Source organism: Passer domesticus, chromosome 4, assembly GCF_036417665.1.
Source record: "Passer domesticus isolate bPasDom1 chromosome 4, bPasDom1.hap1, whole genome shotgun sequence".
Lineage (NCBI taxonomy): Eukaryota > Metazoa > Chordata > Aves > Passeriformes > Passeridae > Passer > Passer domesticus.
The window spans coordinates 46,024,248-46,045,759 of NC_087477.1; the positions used below are offsets into that span (position 1 = coordinate 46,024,248).

At 35.3% G+C, this 21,512-nt stretch overlaps 1 long non-coding RNA gene across 1 annotated transcript in view; it reads right to left on the minus strand.

The window, feature by feature from the left end:
- The window catches only part of LOC135299133 (uncharacterized), a 73,512-nt gene extending 54,860 nt beyond the window's left edge, over positions 1-18,652 (minus strand). The window contains exons 1-8 of the long non-coding RNA XR_010361177.1: positions 17,764-18,652; positions 17,127-17,288; positions 12,348-12,414; positions 9,406-9,510; positions 7,271-7,351; positions 6,303-6,409; positions 4,999-5,029; positions 3,624-3,698 (exon numbers count right to left, since the gene is read on the minus strand). This is a non-coding gene — a long non-coding RNA (uncharacterized LOC135299133). The remainder of the gene's footprint in view (positions 1-3,623; positions 3,699-4,998; positions 5,030-6,302; positions 6,410-7,270; positions 7,352-9,405; positions 9,511-12,347; positions 12,415-17,126; positions 17,289-17,763) is intronic.
- Positions 18,653-21,512: the final 2,860 nt, after the last annotated feature.

A 21,512-nucleotide genomic window follows, 5' to 3' on the forward strand; every position in this document is an offset into this window, starting at 1 on the left:
TTCATCCTGGCTTTAAGAGTTTTTAATGCAATAAACATTATGCAATTATTATTGACTCACCCATTTTATTTTTAATTCATTCTGTTAAAATGGTTTCCGAAGTCCAAATAGAAATATTAGCTCTTTTCATAGCACCTATGTAATCAGTGTTTTAGGTACCAGGGCAGCTGAAAAGTGAGGAAGGAAAGAACAGGAAGGCGAGGAGAAATAAAGGTAATAGCAAATGACTTTTGTGAACAAAATCCTTTGCAGCCACTATAGGCATATTGACCTTTGATATAAAGAAATGGCAAGGTAATTTTCTTTTTGTATCCCACCCCGTCTATGTAATTCGAATGTCTATATTTATGGAGACAAACCTTCTCCCTGAATAGTAATCTCCTTTTACCACTATCTGAATCCTGTAACCTCTGCCTATTCGTCCTTAATTCTGAATGTCTTCTTCCAGTCCTGATCTTTTATCAAACTTTTGGCAGTTGTCAAAGATTGTCATTTCTTATCCAGTTGGAGGGTTGCTTAAATACTGGAGTTTCTAAAACAGCAGCATTATGCTGGTTCAGAATAGTTGGCATTTAAGAGACATGATCTTCTAGTACAATAAGACCCTTGTGAAGCTCAGGTGAGCATATGTTCAGTGGATATGATCTAGATCTATAAGCTTGAGCTGCAAGTGCAATACACAGTGTGCTGTACACAATAATAATGCAATATAATCCTTTGGTGTAACACATGAAAATATCCTTAAAAGATGAAGAAAACAGGCTAGTGTCCTATTTGTTATCTAAGACAAGTGTAATTGTCAACTATTGCCATCTATAGTTTCATAACATCTACTGATGAAGTGTCAGAGATTGAACTATGAAAGAAGGAAAGCGTACCCTGAATGATGAAATGTTATTTATAAGCATGGTCTCATTTTGTAAGGAATATATGTGGAAAAGACAAATAGTTTAGCCGTGACTCATAGTCAAAGAGATCATGACTAGAATTGCAGGTAATTATCATTTCTGAGAAATTCACCACTGAGTTTGGACAAAGTGTCAAGGACACTTGATTAGCAACCTACCACCTTTATAATACTGTAGAAGGCACAGGAAGCAAAGAGGGCAGTCAAATCAACCTTCATTAATCTTGTATGCTTATGCTTACAGCTCTTGTATAAATAGAAAATTAGGATAAATTACCAAGAGCCAGTGTTCTGCCAGAAAAAAAATGTCTCAAACATTTTTTTTTGGCATAAAACTTTGACAGTGTTTCAATCCATACTAACTGTCTGTGCTATATTGTAAGTTTTTATCCCTCAAGCAGATGGCACTCCAATTATTCATAGTTGTAATAGGCTTTTTCCCCACTTCAGAGAAAACTAATGTGAGCTAAATTTTAAGAATCAAAGCAAAATTTAGAATTGCTTTCAGTTGGTGAGCTGATTGTGGAGGACTCAATCCTTCTACCTGTACTCCTGTGGAGACCCTTTAGGTCTCTTTTTATGGCATATGGTTTCCTCATTGTATCATCAGATGTGTTTTCATTAAGCTTGAGGCAGCTATATCAAGCTGCACAAATCACAGTGTCCGTCAGATACAATTAGGTTTAGAATAAAAAAGAAGGAAGATATTGTAACTCAAAATGTCTTTCTTAACTAGGATATGTGTCATAGAATATATCCACCCATCAGACTTGAAAGCTGTTTTAAACTTTTTTCTTTAGCATCCTAAATGCTCACAGGTCTTAAGGAACAGTAGCAGGAAACATTTTTGAGCCACCAAATTAAAATCTGAATTTGCACCTACAGATCTTAAGGGAGACAATATTCTCATGGCAATGTTTAGTACATTCCATTAATAATGTGTTGGTTTTTTATGGACACTAAAAGCCAGGCTTTGAGAACTCTCATGGTTATATTTTTGCATTGCAAAATTAGTTTCTGAGATGTGATGATACATGTAAATCTCTCACTACTAAAGTAATAAGGCAGAAAACTGAAATGCAGGATTGGGGTTGAAACAGGTCAGCTGAACCAAAATAAATAAGATCTGGTTCCAGTGACATTTTCTGTTAGAGCTTAGAAGTGATAATGAATAAAAAAATATTAAAACAATACGGTTTTCACTGATGAAGGTTGCTATAAGATATAAATGACTGAGCAGTCTGAGCTATACTAGAACAACATCTATGTACAGGTTCATGCAGAATCTCCTTTTTCTAGATGGAACTGATTTATAAGGGATAGGAAATTCCTTAAGGACAGGGAAAATTATAAAAAGTGTTCTTTTGGAATTATTAAATCAATGCATTAAAAAGGAAAGCTTAAAAATGCATTTAAAAATGTCTGTGATTGAGAAGAAAATTATCCCACCTAAAGCATCAGCTTATGTAATTCACCACAGAGACAGCCTACAGAGGAAAGGAGGTCTTTGAGTTGGTCTAAACTGCTGTGATAACCTGTCCACAGAGCAAAACTGTGCCAATACAAACAATCTTCTCAGCTTGCAAGTCTTGGTAAAAAAATCCAAGAAACTGATTATGTAAAGCTTAGTGTTAACCCACAGCTACTGATCATAGTAAATGCCATTAATTCACATCTTCTAATAACAGAGAGGAAGGATCTGTATGGCACATTGATCTTCCCCCTGTTAACTTCTGCCACTTCTGTGCTAAACCACAAGGAAGTCCCATAACCCTTTCTGATTTATGACATGGAAAGCTCTAATTCAGATTTATTCGCTAGAAAATAGGCTAATTAACTTCCTTGTAGCCTTGAAGCACTGAGCTATTTTTTTTAGGAAAAAAAGGTATGCTTCTGCATTTAAAATTGTGTGACCATTTACATGATGTCACACTCCTATCAGACCATTGAACTGCCTGTAATTAATAATTCAGTTTCAGATAAGTCTGAATTGTTTTGTAAAAGTAACTAATCCCAAATTTAAAAGGAATTTGACTGAATTTGATATCAAAACATTACATTTAAAGGCCAGATTCTCAGCAAGCATAAATGAAGGCATGGAAATGTATACAAGATGACCACTGGGCTCTTCTTAAGCACAGACACTTGACACTAAAAATGCTTGGCACTTTTTTACGCCTTCACCACACTGCAATTATGTTAAGCAGGGTCAACTTATCATTGAAGTTGCTGCAGTATTATTAAAAATACCAAGAACAATCACTCATCTTGTTAATCTCCTTTCTTTATAACATAATAAGTAGCTATAGTACAATATGTTTAAGCACAGAGAAAAGTAAATTAATCAACTCTGTGAATTTTATTCACTGATTGGTAGTGGATCTGTCAGTCTTATCATGTGTGTTTTTAATTGTCCTTTCCCCATTTATTTTAATGTACATGCTCTTCTAGTCTGTGTACTAGAGAGATACCAAGTTTACCTGGTACTCTTAACACCAATAGTCATGCCATGTACCATCTGGAAGGTCATTTTTTCCCCAAGTCTTGCAGAAATATCCAGATTTTTTTTTAATCTGTTGTGACCAATTTCTGGAAGTCAGTATTATAGCAAGTATAATCACTGTGCAATAACTGGGAATTCTTGCATGCTGCTTTTGCACTAAGTCATTTAAAGGACTTCCCAGTCTTACATACTCCCAGCAGGTTAACATTTTACCTTTTTTATTTTGAAGGCCGCTTCAAGGAAGTCTGTCATTTCTTTTCAAATTCACTTTGGTTGATCAAACATACCCTGAGAAAGATAGAATAAAAAAATTTGGGGTTTTTTTTGTCTTTTTTTTTTTACTGCAACTGTCAAAATTTATACTTTTGAGATTTCAGACACTGTGAAATGATAACTCATGATAGACACTCTGAACATTGTTAAAAGTAGGAGCAGTGTATTTTCTTCAGCTGGGTAGATTTTTCTAAGCAGCAGGCATGTTCTGTTGTTTCAGATACAAAGTCTGTTCTCTTCTACTACTCACACCAGTAAAATTACACGTGTTTATTCCTATATGATTCCTGAAGGCTCAAATTCACTACATTTATCAGAAGTTTTCTCACGTTGTTTGCCATTACAATTTTCAAAACAGAATTCTCCAGCTTGACAATAAGTTTTCAATGCACTTTGAGGTTCTGGGGTTTCTTTCCAAACTAGGTACATACATGGTGGTCTGATTTATCAGAGCTGCAGAAATTCAAAACGTTTTGAAAGTGTTTTCTCCTACCAGAGCATAGTAAAATATATAATTAAAATAAGTTATGGAATTATGTAATGGTGCATTTTGTGTAATGATAGAGAATAATTAAGCTATAAATACATGTTTAAATTATATTAAGTGGCATATTTTCCAGTTGATGCACAGGAAATTAGCCTTAAAAGTCCTATTAGTGTTAAGTGGAAGTTGTATTACAAAATCTGTTTGCATCACTTTAAAGGTTTATCACTTATGTTAGAAGTAGTCATGAAATTCAGTAAGAGGAAAATTGTACTTTTCTCACCATATACATGTCGGAGCTGGAAAAAAATCATTATCTGATAATATTCATCACATTAAAGCATAATTTTTAACTTCTGCAATCAAAATGGATGATACCAGGGTGGAAAAGTCACTTTCTGTTTGCCTGTTGGCCTGTTAGAAATTATCACAATTTTTGCCAAAGTACCACCTGTGTAGAAGAGAGGGTGTGTGCCAGAGCAGAGTCAGTCACAAGTCTCTGCCAGGGAGCTTGGACAAGTCTGAGAGAGCAATCACCCCTTTTGTCTAAACCATGGTAAAAACCTTCATAGAGAATAATCTCAGGTCATCCAGTTATATGTAATTTTTGTATGTACAGGCATGAGATACAAGTGTGAGATTTCAAAATCAAAATTTATGGAAAATGGGAAAATAAGTAAATATGTATTATACTAAAGTAGTTAAAAATGATGTAAGAAAATGCACATATTTTATTATTCATGCCTTGAACAGTTCCTTTCTCTTGAAGAGGGTCATCAAGAGAAACAGGTTCCAAATATGATGAGCCAAATGTAATTATACATTTCTTACCACAAGAATCATGCAAATGAAGCACCTATGCCTATGAAGAAAAGAATTGAAATGAAAATATTAATTTTAAAAACTAACTTTTACAAAATAATATTTAAAATGCATAACTCAAAAACTTAAAATATACAACATTAATAAACAGCCACAGACCCCGTTATCTATTGGAAAATAAATTAACCCACATAAACCCACTACCAAATAAAATATATGTAGCAGTAAGTTCAGAGTTCAGATTTTTTTTTTTTTAAATGGCTAAACAGGCAGGTCTGTGATAAATTCCTAGCCTGCTTTTAAATCACATTGGGGCTCTCAATTGTAAGGATGAAGGTCTACAGAAACACAAGTTCTTACAATTATTGTATTTTAAAAAATTGTACTTTTAAAGAAAAAGGTGGAAAAAATATTTTAAGAAGAATTTATATTTAATTTTGGCTGTTTGAGTTTCTAACTAGAAAAATGCAACTTGAAGTTGTTAGCACTTCACAGTGCTACAGACTGCACAAGTCATCAATCTGAATGCCCCCTTGGTAACTTCCTGTTGTGCTGAGGAATTATGATATGGCATCTCCTATCACTACATCCTTTGCTATTCAAATACCTTGATATGTTTTTCTGCAATCTAGAAATTGCAGTAAGGAAAAAAAAACCTGGAAATTATTCACATTCACCAGCACAGACAGTCAAAAAAAAAAAAAAAAAAAAAAAAAAAAAAATTTCAATGCTCTGAAAGACAGGGCAGAATTCTTCATCCCTGGATGTAGCCATTCAGCTCTAAAGGCAACCTCAGGCATCTCCCATGACACAGCTCCTCCAAGCTTCATACCAAAACCATAACCAAGGCCTTTCTGATATCCATTGTTAGTGCTGCCTGCCAGCGCCTTTGCTGGACATACCCTTGGAGGGAAAAGCAAACATATGGCAGAAGCAGAGACAGGAATCGCCTGCAATTCAGCACAGCACTGCTTGGTAACCAACTGCTGCACTAGACTGCTGAAAAACTTACCCTGGCACACAGACTCAGAACAGTGCACCCAGAGATGCCACTCTGCATTCCTTTCAAAATAAACAATCCTCATGTATATTAAAGAATCAATTATACAAAAAAAAATATTACATATTGCAGACTATGTTCCAGAAAAACAGGCAGGCTAATTTTAGCCCTATATAGACAAGAATATATTTTATTGCAGGTAAATACAGTAGATTTAAACCAGTTGATGAATATTGATGTTAACTTATGAAAATTCATAGTTTACACAGTGCATAGATAAAATACGCACACGCTTCTCTGCTTGTTATCTCACCATAAAATTTATCCTTTCCAAGTTGGGCAACACAGGGGAATTTCAAGCTTCAGGATTTGGTGTACATGTACCTCGCAGATATTCCATCTTCTGAATGGAATCTCCTTCTGGAAAAGTAGGTCCTATGATAAACTACACAGTAAGATTTCCCACTTCTTAGGAAAGCCTCTATAAATGTAGATAGAGTTTGTCTCCCCTTCAAGTAGAACGCTAGCACATAAAAAAATAATTTGTCATTTCCATTGTAACGTTCCCTGGATTTTCTAGCAATCCAAGCTTTTAAAAGCAAGATTTAGTACCACATTTCAGTTAAAAAGTTGCTTAAGAGACTGAAAAATATACTTATTATACTGACAAACTTGCCATATAATCTTTTTTGCAAAGAATTATTCAGACAAGCCAGGTATGCAAACTGCTAGAATAAAATATCATGTATTTCTTTTAAAAACAAGTTGAACTGTATATACATTTCCTTCTTTTTAAAGCTGAGGGGAACCTTACATTTAATAATATGAAGTTTATAAAGCTTCAGATTTGAAAAAGTGATGGAGGACCTATGTTTCTGGACCCTACTCTGGGAATTTAAAATGATGTACATTATCTAAAATGGTGCTGCATGCACTAATATGACTAATATTTTTATTTCCATAGCACACATAGTGTGTGACAAATTCCATAAATAAAGCCACACTGCTTGTGATTTCTCACCCAAGAAAGCCTGCCCCGTGTCTGATTTACTGAGAAAGATAGACTTTAAAATTGATGGCATGCTGTGAAATTGTTAGTTTGTATATCATACATAGTGCTGTGCCAGTTGTGAATTTTGATTTTTTGTGTGATTTTGGCAGTTGAGAAATGTTCTGGCTCAACAACACTAAAGACACAGAAGCCTACATTTATCTACATCATGGGGGAGGCAGAGCACAAAACCTTTACAGTCTGCTCTGCTTCATATGTGCTTCACCCACCTTCAATGCAATGAGTCTCAGCTGTAGGAGAACAACTCTCTGTGATGCTGCAGAAGATGGCCTCATCTCCAGGATCTCATGCTAAAAAACCCAGAAAATATAGGAAAGGTAGGCAAAAAAAAAATTTATGTTGAAAGCAACCATTCACAAAGGTTTGTGGATTGAAGGAAATCTTTCCACCTACAGCAAAGGATCAATTTGCTGGAGGAGATATACTCAGAATTCAGGCAGAAGCAATTTTATTACATGAGGAATAATGCACTCAGCTTGAAGGAATTAAGCATTCAGATTTTCAGAAACTTTTAAATACCCACTATTTCTGAGTTTTCCATATGTTTTATAACTCCACTCACTTTAGAAAAAATGGTGTGAGAATTGCTTCCAGCAAAAGAAAATTTTAAGAATATAATAATCTTTAAAGCAAAATATATTTTTTTACCAAATTCAATACAAATAAATGTTTTTTTGGTTTTTTTTTGTTTTTTTTTTTTAATTTAGGAAACTAACATATTAAACTTGTACCTATTTTACCTTTAATGAAAGTTTACATCTGACACTTTCTCCATGAGATTGTTGGGATCTAGGACAGCATGATTTTCTTTAGAATCACACCTGTCACACTTTCTAAACAGCCTACATAAAAGTCCTTTTAAATTTAATTTGACTTAAGTTTCTCTGTTTGCATGCTCTCAAAATATTCCAACGAGCTCTTTATTCCATATATAATAATTTTATGCCAAATTAAAAGAGGAGCATATCAAACTATCCTATATCTGATCTCATTTCCATCTCTATTGTGAATATACCAGCTGTTTCTGCATTCAATATTGGAGTGAGAATCAGCCATACAACCTCCCTCCCTACATATTTCTTCCCATGACGAACAAGTCCAGTCATGTATCCCTGAAAAAAGATATGATGTGTTCAACACAGTGTTTTATATGCAATCTTCATATGCAGGATTCCTATGGTAGCTAAGTTGCAGCAAGGAACAGAACATCAAAACACGAGCTGACAGAGGGCACTTCTTTATTCAGTCATCTTTTGTCATAGGCAACTGCATTACCTAGTCTTGCCATAACAGTTTCCTCTTAATTCTAAATGCTACAAATAATACAGTCTCTAAACACACGCCCATAAACACCTTGCTGTTGGGAAACTGTGGGCAGTCAAATAAAAAAACAAAACCCCAAAAACAAAACAACAAACAGAGGAAGACAATTGGTTTTTCTAATGAGGTATAACATACTTACTTCTTGGACTAGAAATACTTTAAGCTTCATTAGAATGTTTTGATATGATTTGAGAATTCTTATTTTAATGCTTTGTCACACTGAGCAATTTTGTAAAACTTGTAAGATAATGAGGATCATAGAAGTACTGCAAGTATAACTGTAATAGATATTTAATTAGGGGCAAAAAACATAATGCATTGGGAAGCATTCATTAATTAGATGCTTTGAGCCAAAAAAGAGGTTTAAAAAAGAGGTTTGAGCAGCTTTATTCACAAGATGTCACCTTTTACATGTGTTGGCTAACTTGTTTTTCCATATCAAGAAGGCTGTGAGTATTTAAGAAGAAGCCTTGGGTTCTGGGTTCTTTGATCTCTGTCACATTATTGTATCTTACCAAAACAAAACAAAAAACCAAAACCTCTATCACCTGAAATGTGGTGACTAAGAAGCTTCCTTTGATAGAGTTACAGATGTTTTTAGTAAAATGCAGTGACATTCTCTAACAGAGAAAGGTACATGACTTCCCTTGTATATTAACTTCCGACAGTATTGTCCGTAATGTATTCAGCACTAAGTCTTTGCCAATGACTAATTCTTGCTAGAAAAAGTCACATAGCAAAAACCAAACCAAGCTATTTTCTAGATTACCTAACTGGTTTCTTTTCAATAATTTTCAGCCAAAATAATTTTTAATTGAAAACATGCAGGCATTTTAACCAGATTTAGAAATGAAAAGGAAGTGTCAAAACTTTTTCCAATTTCCTCTTTTGCTTATTTTTCACACCTTTGGTAACAAGAGACTATTCAAGCTGATATCAAAAACAAATTAATTCAGAACAGCAGTTCAAAACCACATCAATACAATGGCCAGGGTGTAGGTCTGTGACTCACAGGCATTACCTTGCCTACAAGATCCTCTCAAGTTGCTCATTTCTCCCACTTGCCACAATTATGTCTTCTTCTAGGCTGACTAGAAAAGCAACAGCTGATGTTGCTTGCAGCATCCTATTAGAGTGGAAAAAACTGAAGATCATGTAAAGCATGACATTTCATTCAAGTTACTGAAGCAGCAAAACCAAGATAATGTTAATTCAGTATCTTCTCGTCACCCAGTAAATCCTGCAGCAGCAAATTAAGGGCTGTTAGTTAAATATTTGTTTTAATGTGTCTCGGAGTTTTGGAGTAACAAAGTTCTAGCTTTGTTACTAATGCAGTTAAAAACTTTTTCACTGCCAAAAATAGAAACCAAATAATCAAATCTCAGTTGGTTCCTGTACACGTCTATTTCCAGCAATTACTATTGCATTAGTAATACATTAAAATTCTCCACAAGCACAATCAATTCTGAAGTTAGTTAAATACTAAGCTTTTCCTCATTATAATGCCATTAAGGAGGGAAGTGTCTCTTGATGTGATTAATGGACTCATGCAGAAATTTGTGTTAAGCACTAGTCCATTGCTGGTACTTGCTTTTTTGGTGGCATTTAACTTGTATCTTTCAGGGATCTTTTCCTTAAGAGTCAGAATACCTTTACCTGGCTCCAGTAACTTGTAACCTCTGCAGCTGGCTGAACTGGGTACTGAACTGCCTGGCACTTTATTGAAGGCATTTAATTATTATTGAGCAAAGTTATCCTACCAATAGGACTGCATATCTACTGACTTCTGTAGTGCCTGTAAGAGGGAACTGCTCAGTTAGGGGGAAGAAAGTATTTCTTTGCCTTGATTAACTGGATTAAAGTGACAGTACTGCTGCCAAAACCTAGCAATGTCCATGGTGATGGTATCTCAAAGAGCTTTATACTGAAGGTCATAGTAACACTGATTCTCTTTTAATACTCTACTTTTATTTTAAAGCACCTCTGAATTGCTTCTTTTCTCATTACGCAGTGGGTCTTTTGTGTTGATTTTTAGCTTGCCATTATTTCAAGACTGACTTTTGTAGACATTATTTTCTTGTGGTTACTGTTTTCTTCTGCGCTCTCAAGAGGTTTGTTGTGGCAGGAAAACAGACTCCAAAAGGTGCATTTTGCATTGACAGCAAGGTACAGACAGGGTTTCCAAAAATACTTCCCTGGTGAAGTCTCACTGGCTCTAGTAGGAGCAGTATTGACACTTTGCCCTTTAGAAATTCTGCATCATTTGTGACTGCCATTGCAAACTTGACTCCTTTCTGTCACAACCATAGAGATATGTCTGCAATGTTTGGAATTCCACCGAGTCTATGGGTGCTGAAATGGGCCACCATCAGAAGAATCCTCTAATTATCAAGACACCTTTTCTGCAGCCAGCAGAGTTTATGCACTCAAAGCCTGATGCTTCCCACTCAGATGCAGCTGCTTTCATTTGTTTTGCTTGTGCTTATGAAGAATTCTGTGTTTAAAATTTTAGTAGGATTTTGAAATGGATTTGTGAAAGGAAAAGCAAAGAAATTATTGTGGCAGTGCACTTACAAATAAATACACACATGCTAGTTCTGGTTTCCAGGAAGGGATATTTGCCACTATGCTGAAGATACATGACACTACTTCAAAGTAGCCTTGAAAGTATTCTCAGTACTAGCATTAAGAAATGCTCAGTATCAGTTAGAAAGCTAAGAACTGATTGATAACAATGGTAATCATAGCAGTTTAATCAATAATGAGGTTATTAGTATTTTGGCTCTTTGTCAAACCTGCAAAACCAGGGGAAATAATACAGACTGCAGGAGTATTTTTTCTTCAATTTGTGGTATATAAAGCTTGCTAGAAATGTGGCCTCATTTTAGAAGGCATACCTGACATTTCCTAAAGGCAAAATTAAATGGGTCAGAGAAAAATCATCTTGAAACATTTTGATGCCATGAGGATTTAAATTTATTGCTAAAGTGTGTGTCCTGTCTATGACAAGAACAAGAAACTGGAAATCGGTCATTTTGGCAATATTCAGGGCCTTGACTTGTCAGGTTACTGCCAGAACATCAAAATAATACAAAATCTAAAAATAACAAACCTTTCATCTTTCCCCTCATGTACTGCAGTGACTTTCTTCCCTCTTACACTCCAGGAGATCAAGTTTTGGAAACTGCTGGTTTCCCTGTGTCTGAAGTGCATTTCAGGTACAGTTTTACTGTACAATCCCCTCTAAGATCTCATACAATACTATGTGATCACCCAAGTTTTTTGTTACACTCTGAACTTGCCAAGCTAGTGATTTTCTAAGAAAAAAAACCAAAACATTATATTGAATGACTATTTAAGACAAGATGACTTTTTCCCCCCCAGTTTTTCAAAGTTACCTTTTCTTTTACACCATTCTGAAAGTTATTCTTCAAAAACCTTTCACTTGCCTTTCCTTTGAAGTGTCCTGCTTACTGCAGTGTATATTTCAGGAGCTCTATAGCTCCAAGCCTCTTCTGGACTGGGTATACATGCCAATAGTGAAGAAAATATCAGCTATGCTAGCACTTCAAAAGTGTTCAAACAAAATCTTTATACTCAATTGGCTGGTAAGAAGAGTGCATGTTTAACAGTTTGAATCATTCAGTAAGTAAATGTTTGAATGGAGATTAATGAATCTGTATAGAGTTGAAACAATAAGTGCAAATGTTAGCATTTGCCTTTGTTTCTAGTTAAACTGAGGGTTTAATAGAACTACATAAAGTCTCAAATTAATTTATTTTCTGAATTAATGCTCAAAATGTTTACATCTTCCTGCTCCCCTCAGAGCAAGCAGGCTGGACGATAATATCAGATAGTGCATGATCATTGCTGATCCAGTGACATTTCCTTGAGCAGGAAAGGTACCCAGGTTCAGAAATTTTAACCTTTGGGAAAGAAAAATTTCCATATTGAGCTACTCACCTGTCAGCTGCCACAATGAAACCTGAACAACAGAAAAGGAGGAAGCCCCTCTGCTTCTTACTGACCCCTGAGAATGAAAGAAAGAGGAGAAAAGTGATGAAAAGGTGTGGGGAACTACAGAAAAGGAGCGGAGATTTTTTAAGGAACTGAGCATAGGATAACAGTCCGTTAAAGCTGATTCTCCACCCTATCCTCCAAGCAAAGGGAAAACCCTAAATGTTTGGAATACCTCAGACTGAAGGAACTTTTCTATCCACTGATTAGTACCTGTAGCACTCACACCAGCCACGCCAGTAGTGTTGGTACCAATTACACCAATAATTTTGTGCTTTGACATAATGAAAAATCCTCAGACACATTTGTACACATGTTGTGGTCCATCGAAACCTGGTGGAGCCCCTTAATGTGGAGCGCCCCTTGCTTCAGTACAGCAGAGGGAAAAAAACTATGAAAACTTCCCCTCTATCATCAAAAATGTGATTTAAGAAACAGTGAGAAGTTTTCTGAATCTGAATTTCTTTGGATTACCTACTTCACTTAGTAAAAAAATCCTTTGAGGAAAAATAAATTAGAACTTTTACTTCCCATTTCAAGCTGGGCTTGGATTGGCCATTTATTGTGCTTTCAAATTGTTTGAATAAAAATATTTCTTTATCTCATTTTTTTACATACTAATCATTCAGGTTTTTTTTGAGGCAAGACTAAATGCAAAATAAAAAGCAGACCAGAATTTTGTATCTGTCAGTCAACTCTTAATGCTACCACTAGGAAAGGACAGTGTGTCTCAGAAGAAAAGTGGACAATCAAAATACTTTTAATTTATTGATTATTTAAAAAACTGGCTCAGCCAACTTATTTGTGACCAAGCATATTATAAACAAAATAGCTGTGAACATACACAGTGGAATATATTATTATAATGAAAAAGAATTCTTGATGTTTTCCTGCTTATATTATAATTGCTGAAAATGTATCTCTAACAATGTTTTTCTAACAATGAAGTCTTCTTATGAGGTAATCTCTCCCTCATGGAGCAGAGGAAATAAAAGTAAAAGTAAAAAAATCTAGTAATAAAATAGGAAAAAGCAGATTATATTAATACTTTTATGCATAAAATTTTCAGTGGGTTTTGTAACCACAATAATGGGACTGAGAAAAATATCAGCAAATTAATTTTAATTAATTAGAATTAACCTCAAGTCATTCACAACAATAAGACATTGATTGCTTACTTGCATCACCTATAGTATCTCACAGTCAAAGCACATATCATGTAGAAATCTAGCTCAGGGCCAGAGGAAAGAAACACAGTATGGGCTTGTCACAACATCCAGAGAAATGCAAGGAGAACAGAGAAACAGAGGTAATTATCAGTGTAATAGGTATTAAGTATTATTACTAGTGGGGAGGGAGTTTGAGGCTATCAGCTTTTAATTGGCTCAATCCTAAACTCACTGAAGTCAACGAAAATCTTTCCAGCTATTTCAGTGGCATTTGGAGTAGTTTTCAGTATCTTACAACAAAAATGCAGTTGCCAAAAAATTTATTTCTTCATTTGTCCTAGTAAGAGTTTTCTGAATAATCTTTAGTGGAAGTTAGTGCTTCTTAAGTTTGAGAGTTATTACTGAGGAAACAAATACTTTCTGAATGTTCTTCCTCAGAATATGGTCACTGAACAAATAACAAGAACAGAAGGATTTGTAAAAAATAACCAAGAAAGCATCATGGACACTTTTCTGTTCTAATTACCGCATAAATTGTCGTTGCAATATTTAGAATGCATTTTATTTATATAATGTGTGCAGGGATGCATTATTTTAAAACATATTCCACACAAGAATATCACTAGAGATAACCGTGCTTTTTTATTACTATTAAATCCTTTCTCATGAAAAAATACCTTTTTATTACACACTTTGTGTGGGTATTGCACAGAGAAGCTGTAAAGAGACCTGGGAAGCACTTTTCTAGCCTCCAAATAATCTCCACATTTCAAACTATTTGTGACTGAGCATCAGTTCTCCTTTGAGAGTGATTTTCTCCATCACTGTTTTGAAGGCATGTGTTACTTAAATGTTGCAAAAGGGAAACATATGGAGAAGCAAGATGAGGAAGTACTTAGAAAAGCCTTAGTAGTAAAGTAGAGGAAATAATAGCACAGTCTTAGCAGTAGCACTGTTGTTCTTTTTTTCATGAGGTATTTGTTCAAACATATATATGCATGTACTGTATCATGGTATCTCTACCATCTGTCATTTTGGACATGTAAAATCATGCTCAGATCTTGAAAAAGCAGTTGCATGTAAGCCTGCTTCTGTGGGGAATAAAAACATCAGCATCTATTTCAAAATAACTTCTAATTGGAGAAAGGTGAATCCTCAATAATAAACGATTATTTCTTTCAGCATCTCAAAGGACTGTCCCAAATTCAATGTATTCTTGCTACTACGTTCTAATTTTTGTTTCATAATAGAACAAAAGGAATCTTTTGCCCTTCATTAGCTACAAACTTTTAAATCTCTCCTCTGAGCAACAAGATTTTCCTGACATTTATTTGTAAAGTTCTGTATCATGCAGGAGAAAGCACAGAAATCTGAGTAGAAGCCAATGTAATTTTGGCTGATGAATCTGTTATTTCAGAGCTCGGGAGCACTCAAATGGTGACAAATCCTTGCTGGAGAGAATAATTTAAAATTGAAAAATATTCACATACAAAAATGAATGAGGTCTGTGCTTGAAACATAATAAATAATTATTATATTTATATTATAAAATATAATATCCCTATGATAGAAGTACAAATATTTAAAGGCAGGGAAGTGCTCTGGACATAAAGGAGAGAAAAAGAATGTATACAGATACATATGATGACCTGTCTTGCATAAAATCTAACTGAAGGTCACTTTTTTATATAGACTCAACTTTTCTTATATCTGTTAAGAGACTCAAAGGAAAGCCTGAAAAGAAGTTCTGAATGGAGCCCCTATATAGCTCAAGGGAAGCAAGAAAAAGGATGGTCCAAACAACATGACATGTTATGGATTGCTTTCAAAGAATACCTCTGGTATTTCCTAGCTCTTAAATCAGAATGGCAAAAGTATTTTCCCTAACTTTGAAAAGAAGACACTCACTGAGGTGGAATCTTCATTTTTTTCTTCATTTTTACATTTACAATTCAGTGGAAATTTTTGCATTATCCCTTGGCTATTTATGCCTTTGATTCTGGCAATATCTTACTGTCTCACACAATATTAATTAAAGATTTAATTTCCTAAGCTTGTTTTTTTTCTCTCTCTATTCTTTGTCCTATATATGGGTAAGGATTAGCAACCACACAGGCACCATCAACTGCTGTGCCATGCTTCAAGCATGGGAGAACAGGCTGAGTGTGATGCTGTGTTTTCTGACCTGAGAACATCACCTTACTCAACAGGTGGACAGCTAGTGAGTTCTATGGTATTAATTGAATCCCAGGAATTGTATATATTTGTGTGTATATATATGTATACACACAGTGCCTGTTTATGTCTAAGACAAGCCTTCTACTGTAAGATGGGAATGTAGCACCCCAGCAGGAGAGGGAAGCAAATGCAGAGAGGCTGCCTCCCTCCTTTGTCAAGGTGGAAAGGCAAGAGATGAAAAGCAGAGTAAACAAGTACTGACAGAGCTAGGAGCAGGAAAGATGTATATAAATGAATAGCTACACAGAAGTGTATGTCAGTGCCTGACTGTAGACATAAGATGTAGAAATTATTTAAATCAGTTGTCTGGCAAACAGTTACTGTGCAGAAAAAATAAATATGTTCAGAATATGAAAAGAGAAGACATAATTCTGACAATGTCTTGTACAAAGAAAAAGTTATGCTCAAGGCCTAATTTTGCTTGTTGTCTAAACTAGTAACAACTTTTTCTACATATGAAAACTCTTTTAGGAAATTCATAAGGAATTATGTAAGTTTTGAAGCAACATGACATTATTCTTTACTGTCACTGACTTGTCACTATTTGGCCAGATCACTTAAGTGCTCTACCTACTGTTAATGGATATCTTTGATTTCCTTCTGAAGTGCCTAAAATGGGTAGTAGCCTGCTGAGAACCCTAGAACAGCTTTACAGAAAAATAATGTTTCTTCACTAAAGACACATGTTATCCAGCATTAGTCACATTAACAGGTATATCAGATACATTCAGGATGTTCAGTTCCTGAGATTTGAACCTACTTGATCTGAAATTTTTGGCAATATTGGGGTAACAAATAGCTGCCTTTGAGAAAGATTTTATTTTGCTACCTGCAGCAGCTTGAAAAGCTTTTAACTTAGCAAACATTTCTTGGGGGCAGGACCAATTATTTTTTTTCCTGTGTTCTGAACCCTGTATGTGATACTTAAATGTATCAAATAAGATGCTGTCCCCAAGAGCACGTATGTTGGCTTTGTCACACTGAGTAATCAGGTCTTGTTGATTTTTGGAAGCTGTCTGTTGTCTCAGGAAAAAAAATCCGCAGGTTTATCTCAGAGTGACAGATGGTTTGGTTAATAAATGTGGCAGTAACTCGGGTGGTGTCACAGTCCTGGCAGCTGGTGCTCCAGGGCACACTGCACAGCAGCGCTGAGTCCATGCACTGTTAGACATCCACGTATCTATAATCACCTCACCTTCATTCTTTCTGAGCTGTTAAGAAAACAACTTGCCACAGACCATTTCAAACGTTCGTAAGGACTCCCTTGTCAGAGGAAAGTTTCCTCCTCTTCAGTAACACAGAAGGAGCAGTGACTTACTGAAATGGCTTCTTTTAAAAACTTGCTGGAGGAGCACAAGGCACAAGCGCCCAACTCTTTCCCTCTCTACCCTAGAGGGGTACAATTATAAAGACTCTTCAGGGTCTCTTTTCCCACTCCTTGCAAATGCCTTTGTCATTTCCTCGGACATACCTCTTCCTCCTTGGACATGTCCACACAATTCAGAAAACATAGGAAGAAGATAAAGAGAAGAAAATAACATGAAGTGATTCCCAGGCAGGTTTAGCAGAAAATGTTAAAAGGCTAAAGAAGACTGAATGTACCAAAAGATGAGTTTAAGGATAAATAGATGGGTAACGACAATTATTTAATTAATTAATTACCAAATATGGAGTTGAAAATAACAGATTAGAGTTATCATTAATAATTTTCAAAAGAAAGTCTCCTTTTAAAAAGAAGTCTCCTTTTAAATAGACTTTTCTTAATAGAAGGGAAAAGGTATCTGAAGTGGAGAAAAACAAGCTTTCCACTCTAGCTTTTGAAAAATCAGAATTTAATTATTTTTTTTTAGAAAAGCTTTGTTTTTTATGTCTTTTTAACATAGTAACAAAGGGTTCTGTGTCTTGAGTGCAGTAGTTAGCACTAATTTCAGCATTTGAAACTCATAGTTTCTCACCTTGCATTTTTTACATGGAAACATAGAACACGCTGGGCTCAGTTACATAGCATGAACCAGTTTCCAGGAGACCACATCCATGAAGAAATGTAGGGAGTAATTCTAAGGGGACCCTTATAAATGCTTTTCCAAATACTCTAGGGATATGGTCTCCATTCCTGCCACATTAAAAGAAGAGAGGTAAGCAAAAAATGTACTTCACAGAATAGGAGCTCAGCTGTGTAGCAGTACAGTACCAGAGACTAGCAGGCTTTAAATATTTAAATAGAAGTCTCTCTAAACCAACAGACCAGTTATAAAATTGAATAGTTACATTGTCCTTTTCCCTTCTTCTCTCACTTTTTTTTTTTTTAATGACATCCTTAATTTTTCTTTTTAAGCCATAAACTCAGTGACAAATAGGCAAAAAGACTGCAAAAGCCCTTTTAAGAATAGAAATTTAGTCCCCACTGCATTTCTGTTCATCTTTGCAAAGACTGCACCATAAGTCTGGATCCCTCACTTAATAACAAGATGGAACAAGACACTTGTATAATGCAAAAAAACCCCAAACCAAATAAGTAACACTGTCTAAAAGCAGCTGTTTCTCTTCTACCCATTATAACCTCCAACTTTCAATTCCATTTTGTAATCCCATGCACGGATAAAGTGATTGAGGCAAGGGATTTTTTATTCCCTTACCCTTGCTTATGCAATATGAATAAAACTACTCTGAGCAACACAATGTGTTTCTCCAGGTGTCTTCGGCCCCCACTCCTAATGACAGCTTTCTGCAAAGTGCTCCCTTTGAGGAGATGGACAGGGTTATTTACAGCATGTTTACTAGCACTTCTAAAACAGGAGTTTCACTACATCTAGAAAAAAACCAGCCTGTTTTATGTAATAATATATTTCTTAAGCCTTGGACAAACTTCAGCTAAGTTACCTATCAACACTAATGAAGTAATGGAAAGAATAATTGCCCTCATTAAAATTTCACATTCTTTTTCTATCCATTAACTCCATATTGAGAAACTATTGCCACGGAGGATAAAACGATAATCACATATGGAAAAGGCTGCTCTTTTATGAACAGTCATTGTCCTCACCCTGTGTGTCTGAAGGAGAAATTGTCACCCAACAATCACTCCTGCAGTTGAAAGAGACTAAAGTTCAAAATTTCCATATTGCAGCACTACAAGGAGAAGTAGTTCTGTCTGTTTATCACATTTGCTACTTCACACCAAAATGTAAAAATTTACAAATAGTATGAAGAAAAGTTGGATACACTAAGATTCACTTAAGCCCTTTGCTAAGGTGTATTTGGAATGCAAATGTACCATTGTTGGTGGGAAAATAGAGGGAAATATCTCAGAAACTGAGTCCATACTTCAGATGTTCAAGTGATCTACCATTTCTTTTTTTTTCTTCAAGATTAGCCCAGGTTTGTCACATTTTGGCCGAGATCAGTCTCTAAGTTCACTCTAACACAATGGTACATCTAATTAAATGCCCAACACTTCATACTTCTCCTCCAGCAAATTCACAGGAACTAAACACAACACACAGGTACCACTGGTCCACCTCAAACAGGTGCTTTCAACTCTATTTCCCTTTTCCAAGACCTGCTGCAAGGTCATCTGCTTTCTTTCCCCCCTGGAAACAAGCTTGTCTTCTCCTTTGCTCTTCAGGATACAAAAACATCTGAGCTGAAACCTGAAATACCATTTTAGATTACAGAAAGCATAAGAGTTCTATCTGGAAGGATATTGGTTAACCTCAGGTATTGCTCACCTCACAGACACTGCACATCTTGGTTAAAGACATGCCAGTAATGCTGCAATTGCTTTCAAATAAACATAAAAAGAAACAGGAAATATTTTAACATATTTACAATTAATTTCTTCAGGTAGGAGATCACAAGGTAAAATATGCAGGGAGATGGCCTATATTACTTGTTGGTAAACTCAGAATGTATTTGCTAGATTAATTCCTATATCGAGCTGGGCAAACATTAAATGCATTATGGGATGCTGATTGTCATCTTTGTTTACAATTTTTAAATGACATCATAGAATCATAGAATCCAGATTCTAATTCTTGGAGAGAATTCTTAAAAAAGAATACTACAAATACCCCTACCCCAGGTTCTCTAAATGTTATTACTTAATCTAGGAATATTTTGCCCCCCCTAAGATTGGCTAGTTTTAATGAACCATTCATGTTGGAGAATTTTTCATTTTATTATCATAAAAAAAAATAAATAAGGAACAGATTTTTAATATTCATTTGTCATGTCATGAGCTAAGGGTCATAAAGGGCCTCTGAAATTCTGGACTATTACTTACCTCAAAAATAAGTTTCATCCTTACAGTCTCATGGTTAATTTTTTTCTTTTTTTTTTTTTTTTTCACTCAGAAAAGTGAGTAAAATTCTGCTTCAGAGAACAGCTACAGTTTAAATGCAAGCACTGGCAGGTGAAGTGTGTGGGCTTCTACTTACCTGTTTGTTAGCCTTGGCAAAGAAATGAAATTACTATCTGAAAGGATCACAGCAGTGTATTGCACCTTTCACACTCAGCAGAGCCATGAAAATAGTGAGAAGAGAGATGCTTTTTTCTTCATACAACACCTGACTTACTCTGACAGAGATCATGACGGATTAGTGGCTGGAATGAGACCGAAAAAACCAGACAACTGCTATACATGTTATTTTTTTTGGTTTTTTTTAACATCCCCCTCTAAATAATGCCTTCGTTTTGCTGTGTACAGGTGACAGAGTTGCTCGGAGAGTTTTTTTTACTAAATATCTGAAATAAATAATAAATAATGTTATACCACTATGCAAAGTAATGCAAGGCAACAACATCACATTTTAAAAGCCTCTTAGAGAGTTCTCTTTCATCTATACTACATGAAAACAAAATCAATTCTCCTTAAAAATAACATAAGTGATCTCATAATTGAAGCAATCTTTTCAATACAGCTTGTGCAGTGACAGGAGAAAATGCAAAATATTTTTTATTCTCTAGAAAATGGCTCAAAGGCAATGTGAGCATAGCCCTTTGAGACCTGCAATAACCTACAATGAGGGCAATAGCCATCAAACAGAAAATATAACAGATGGCAGCATGGTTGCTTTACTCTCATATACAGGTTACTGAACAGATGCCTTTAGGGCTTAATATTACGTACTTTTTGCCTTTCTTCTAGACCATGGCATTGCTTTGTGCACATGCCATTTATAAAACAAATGCAAAACACCATAGCGAAATGAATAAAGTTTCAAATGGCAAAATGTCAGTAGAAACACAAATTTACAGAGGATAATGTGATTATCAATGTTGGTGTTATACACTGAAACATAAGCTTACCCTTTACAGTACACTGTATATATCACACATTATTTTGAGCTATCTTACACAGTTCAAAAGTATACACATAAAATCCATTATAAACCTTCCATTTCTTTGCCAGAAAGGTCAACCACCCAATAGGGTAAAAGTCAGCTCTCTTGCTTACCAGGTTTAAACACTCAAAAACAGCAGGACTAGAATAGAGAAAAAAATTGTCATACACAGAGAGAAGGGAGATTTCTACAACTATCTGAAAAGATAAAGAACACAGAGATACACATCACGCACTGGTAAAACAGATAACAGCAAGAAAGATTATTTCTAACTCCTCAGGCACTACAGAGTTCCCAGTTTGACCAAGTCAAAAATGCATCTTCAAAATATGTTACTGTGCTTATGCTGCTCATCCTCCTAA